General features: G+C 45.8%; 1 protein-coding gene across 3 annotated transcripts in view; it reads right to left on the bottom strand.

Annotated features, from left to right (window-relative positions):
• LOC308471520 (proton-coupled amino acid transporter 1-like) overlaps positions 1 to 4233 on the bottom strand; it is a 43632-nt gene extending 39399 nt beyond the window's left edge. The window contains exon 1 of one of the 3 annotated variants that reach the window (XM_080995549.1): positions 4090 to 4233. The gene's annotated coding sequence lies outside the window, so the exon portion shown is untranslated. Of the gene's footprint in view, positions 1 to 2215; positions 2277 to 3432; positions 3535 to 4089 lie in introns of those variants that run through there. The other 2 variants (XM_080995550.1, XM_080995551.1) reach the window with 2 other exon arrangements.
• Positions 4234 to 6055: the final 1822 nt, after the last annotated feature.

Genomic DNA, 6055 nt, shown 5'->3' with positions numbered 1-6055 from the left:
GAGGAATCCTATTCAGAATAAGGGAATTTCCCTTTAAAAAAGGGAAATGTTGACAGCTATGATGATAACTGATACTCAGTCTGCAGAAGACTGGATGAAATGAAGTTCACTGTGGAGATTGAGAACTTCTTTCTTGGCTCCCCCTCCCCCCGCCAAGCTTTTATGGTTTTTGATTTCCAAGAAAACAGTTTTAGCAAGTCTGATGGTTCCTTGTGATTTTAGGAGCAACAAACTAGAAATATGTCAGTAGGCTTGATGCATATAAGTGGCGTGACTAATAAGGACTAACTAAGAGGGAGGCACACCCATTGAACCTGTGGGCCGTGCATTGCCTTGTCGCACAGGGTGGGGGAGCGAGACCAAAATTTGACACACAAATGCCCTCATGCTGCCTTCCCAAAAGCAGCTAAGCAAGGTGCAGGGATTTGGCAAGGAGGTGCAAGGCTCCGGCAGGGTCCTAAACCCCTCCCACCTTCTTCCCAAAAAGAAAAGTGCTTACCAGGCTTTGGGAAGGAAGTTGAAGGACTCCAGGACCTTGTCAGAGCTCTCATGCCTCCTTCCCAAAGCCCAGGACCTCCTTACCTGACTTTGGGAAGGGAGCATGAGGGCTGCCAGGGGCGTCAGATGTTGCCAAGGGCTGCCAAAAAAAGCCTAGAGAGCCACATGTTGGACTGCCTTGCTTCAGACCTACTATTTTCAGTGCTTCAAACCACAGTTTAGAGGATCAAAAACCTATTTTGTGATTCTCTGTTCTCTCCTTCCAAAGAAATAAATTCTCTCCTGTTATTCAGAGTTAGTGATAAACTACAGTTTGCCATTACAGCCAAATGATAGTTTGTACAACTAGACAGAGGAAAGAATGAGAAAGTGGAATACTCATTCATGTACCACCAAATCATGGTTTTGTGTTACATCTATCTGAGCATTTGTTTAAGAAGAATTTAAAAGATTTTTTTCTATTTTATGTCCATGCAGCCCATACAGTTCCATATACACACAATGTGTGAACCAAATGAGTCATATATTTAATTAACAACAGTTTCTGTAGGTTCACTTTCCTCAGGTTTTATAATTTCTAATGTGACTTGAAATGTGCCAAGATTTTGGACTGCCAGGTGCAAATTTTTTGATATTTTTTGCTGCGGTTCTGCAGGAATTTGTCTGGCACCTATTCTGCTTTATATTAATATGTTTCTTTCACTCTTCAGCATAGGCCTATCTTGCTGTAACGCAAATGCAGTGCCAGTAGTAATTATCTAATTTATTTATCTGGATTTCTATTCCATCAGCTCATATCTTGAACCTGCAATAGAAATGTACTACAGAACGCACTTCAGAAATATGCAAGCTATGCAAATGCATAGTATAGAGATAAGTTTTCCATGTCATTCACATATGCACACTGTACACAGAATGGAATGGAAGTTTCAGTTTCATCATTGAATTCTCCCCAAAACAATTGTTGCACCATCTCAGCTGAATTTAACATACATTCAGAATATTCCAATAACCTGCCACTGCCAAAAGATATTAAACATGGAGCAATCTCAGCCTATTCACCAAAAATGGACCCTAAACTCTATCCTTTTTTGCAATTGTAAAAGGCTACAATTTCCAACCTTTATATAACAAAGCAAACCCTAGTTGCGCAGAGCCTAACAACTTAAACTGCAAGCTGTTGTGCACAAAGAAAACTCTTGCACAAAGTAGTCCAAGTACAGATAATTACACAGCAATAGCTGTGTACTCCCTCCTATCCCACTAGATATATCACAGCTGAAGCAGAACACTCAGCAACTAGGTATTAGAGTCTGAGTACTGCAAGGCACAGATAATCGCTCTCTTATTCTCCTATCCACCCCTGGCATAATGCCATCCTATAATTACCCCATCAATAGGTAGTGGGGTTCTTCTCTTTTGAAAACTAGCCAGAAAAACTAGCCAGGAAAAAGTCTCCTCCCCACTGATGGCATGGATTAGATTAGAGACTATGAAGTAGCAGGAAGCACAAGAGGCCAATTCCACTACAATCAGCAAGAACAGCTAGAGGAGGTGAGACCTGGAAAAGTACTGGAGGAAGGGTTACAACCTCAGATACAAGAAGAAAAAATCACAGAACAGAGAGATCCTGAGAAGATATTGACATCATAACTGGTCATATACCTTAGTGAAAAATCAATCGTGGCAACAGTAGTGTAAAAAGAAATTTTTTTACATAGCTTTGTTGTCTCCTAGGTGACTGCCTCCTCAGTACTGCAAAACAGCTGCATTATTGGTCCCAGTGCTTTTTATCTAAAAAAAATGTTTAAGGGTACTCTCATTTTCCCACTCATATTGAAATACTGCCCCACAATGAGGCCAAACTTAGATTCACAAAATGTTTAGGGGTATGCGTCCCCCCAGAAAATGAAATGAAAGCAGTTCTCCAAGGTTTGGGACATTTATTTTCCCCAGTCCTACCTGGATACCATCTGAAGCTGGGATCTTCCACATACAAATGTTGGATTTGCCAGTGAGTTGCGACCCCTCGCCAATTCTTTGATAATGCTGTCACTCACTGAAGTGAATGCAAATATCTACTTGCCACGGAAAATCACAAGCTTGTGAATTGCTCCAGATTCTGCACTGCTTTTAATCACAACTTGGACTCTCCCTCCCCCCCCAACCCCTGTCCTTCCTTTAGTTTTTCCCCAATTGTCTTTACTTTGATATCGCACTACAAATTGCTATGATCCATTGCAGAGATTTCTTTTTCCTTTTCTTGTTTTTCTTCATTGGTTGTATTGTTAAGGAAAAACCAAAACCAGCAACAGTAATAATACTTTGTAAGGAGTAAAGTAGAGAAAAAGAAAAAGAAAGTCTTGGAGGAGAAATGCCCATAACATACTTACATGACCACCCTTGTGTACACACAGTGCTCAAGTAGCTCCTAGAAGACAGCAGTTCAATGACAGCCCCAGTCCCTGAGGCATGCTTCCTTCCTCGCATCCTCACCTAAATTTAATTAATCTAGCAGTGTCTTTCTACTGAGCACTGTATCCCAAGCACTTACTGCTGAGAGATATTGTCTATGAGATTCAGTTGGCACTTCAAATCCACCATATATTTTCCGCCCGCTCCAACCTCTCTGCTGGACTACATTTCTTCACAGCTTTCCCAATCTACACTGGCTCCTCAGCAAGAAAACCTTCTTTTAGCAGATACTTCCACCTAACTTGCGTAACTACTGCAAAGTACCGGTAACTGGATTCCAGTTCTGCTATGCAACTTCCTCCACTTGGGCCCTCGCTTTGCCAAACAGAAATAACCTCTGTCTAGAACATGCAAATGACATCTCCATGTGCAGTCATTTGCTGCGGCTACTAATTTGGACGTTGCCGCGTACAGCAGTGTCCAAGCGCATTAAACAAAGAATAATAAAATGACACCTACCCGATTCGCAAGTGCACCCTTCTCTCCTCTGTTAAGCAGCTCTTGTTTCCCTCCTTCATGATTCCTGAACCGACACTCCAATGACTGCTACCCACCCACCCCAGCCCTGCAGGGCAAGCCAAACGTTATCCTTGGCAAAGAACAAAGTCACCCATGACATCTGCATGCTTAACGTTAAAAACAACAACACAATTCGTCCTCGCCAAGCATGCATCTCATGATCTAGCCTCTGACATGCCCTTTTCTGGGGTACGTTGTCTCGTGACCCATTCCAGATCTGTACGTTATTCAAGATCATAACAATAAACAAAAACCAAAACACGGCCAATCAATCCCTCCCACACTGATGCACAAGCACATATGCAGCTGCACCTGACAGGCTCCTGAGCCCACACCTCTGCGCGCACCCCTTGGGCTGCGCACCTATCCTTGGAGCCGAGTCACTACACCACTTAACTTTGCTGCCTGGAGACATCTATCGACTTAGCATCTCCCCGTCGTGCAGCAGGGAACGCGCGTGGCCCCCTTTGCCAGGCTAAGTCCGCGCCCACTTAGGCTGGCACCAGCCCCAGCAACCCCCAGCGCCCGTCCCCCTCGTGCCAGCTTCCCCGCAAGCCTTGCAAACATCCCCGCTCTGACCCCCGCTCCATCACTCACCAGTCCCACCCCGGCAGGCAGGATCCTTGTTCCGCCTTTCCCCTTTCACCGCCTTTCCATCTTGGCCTCTTCCTGCGGCAGGTCATCTGATCGAACCGGCTTTGTATGCTCACGTGGCTCAGCCGGAGGCGCAGACGTCACACCGAACTCTTCCAGCCCAGGGTGCGGATTTCTCCGACGCTGCCGGTTTCCACTTCCGCCCGGACAAGGAGCGCTGCTGGGGATAACGCGCGTGCGCAGCGGCGAAGCCGGCTCATCGCCTGGGTTGGACGGCGAGGCTGCTGCCGGTTAGGCGCGCCTCCTAGAGGGCAGCCAGCGCCAGAAAGGAACTCTTCCAGGGTTGTTCAAACTTGGATTCCCCCTCTCCCCAGCCGTTGTTGGACTACCACTCCCATCACCCCTGACCACTGGGGCCTGCTAGCTAGGGTTGATGGGAGTTGTAGTCCCAGAACAGCTGGGGACCCCAAGCTGGCTAGCCAGCCCCAGAGTGGGAAGGAGCGCCTCTCGAGAGCAGGGGCGTTTGAGGTGACCTGCAATTGCAGGAGCCCCACCTGGTCGCCGCCTTCGCCTTCTTTTCATCTGGTCCTGGAGTTGGGACCACGAGGGTCATCTAGCCCAACCCTCACGAAGTTCATTTTTTGCCCAACGTGGGGCTTGAACCCACAACCCTAAGATTCAGAGTCTAATGCTCTACCAACTGAGCTATGTTTCAAAGAGTTTTGCAACAAATGCTGTAGGCCTCTTTCCCTCAGAGATTTCTGGGTACTTATTGATTACCCCTTACAGAGTGACTTCTTGTTGTTACATATTTATTTACACCCTACTTTCCCCCCTGATGGGACTCAAGGTGGCTTGCAGATAAAAAGAAGAACCGCCAAAGACGATCATTAAAAACAATTGAACATGGCTAAAAATTAAAACATATTAAATTAAATTAAAAAGAATATATATATTCTATCAAAATTATATATGCTTAAAAGGTGTGGTGTGTGTAAACAATAATTTTGACTCTCTCTCACAACTGCTAAATGGCTTCCACGACAGAAGCAAGAAGCTGAAAATTGCAACTTGCTTTAATGACAAGAACAGAACCACACGCTGATTGCTCAAAGAAAGTAAGCCAAAGCTTAGGCTGGGTAGAGGGCCGGGCTCTGGCCATTTCCACGCAGTGCTCTCTTCTTACCTTATCTACAAAAACTGGGAGCAGTTCGCCTCAGGCCAGGCTTGCGCTAGGCTCTGCCTCATTCTATAGCTGACCACCACAACAAATTGCACAATGCACATTGCTCCCATTCTACAGTGAGAGAGGATGATGGGGTGTGGGAGCTTACCTGCATTTTCTCCAGGACACTTCCTGAGCTTCCAGGTTGGGACTACAGCACCAAACCAGACTGGTGAAGGGGTGCAGCTCAGTGGTAGAGGACTTGCTTTGCATTCAGAAGGTGCTAGGTGCAAGCTCCAGCTATTGGGGGAAAGGGGCTTCTGTCTGACACCCTGGAAAACCAGCTAGCGTTGGGTGAGATGGGTGGATGTTTGGCTCTCCAGATCACCTCTCATAATTCCTGATCATTGGCTACGCAGGTTGGGACGGATGGAAGTTGGGAGTCATACATATCTTGAGGGCTACAAGCTTCCCATCCCAGGTATAGACCAAGGGTCTAACTTGGTAGAAGGCAGCTTCCTGCATTCCACGGTCACAAAAAAGCTGATTTCCAAATTCAGAATTGATGATTCCTCAGATGTCACCACCAAGCAGCATTCATCTCAAGGTCTGAGACTCAACTGGGCTTGTGTACGCATTGCATATTCACTTATAATGGGATTTCCATAGCGTTGTATTCACTGCTACATCTAAACAAGAATACAGTGGTACCTCAGGTTAAGTACTTAATTCGTTCCGGAGGTCCGTTCTTAACCTGAAACTGTTCTTAACCTGAAGCACCACTTTAGCTAATGGGGCCTCCTG

Source organism: Podarcis pityusensis (genome assembly GCF_964106645.2).
Source record: "Podarcis pityusensis genome assembly, chromosome: 2".
NCBI classification, from domain to species: domain Eukaryota; kingdom Metazoa; phylum Chordata; class Lepidosauria; order Squamata; family Lacertidae; genus Podarcis; species Podarcis pityusensis.
The sequence above is the reverse complement of the archived record's forward strand: the minus strand, read 5'-3'. Positions and strand labels throughout refer to the sequence as shown.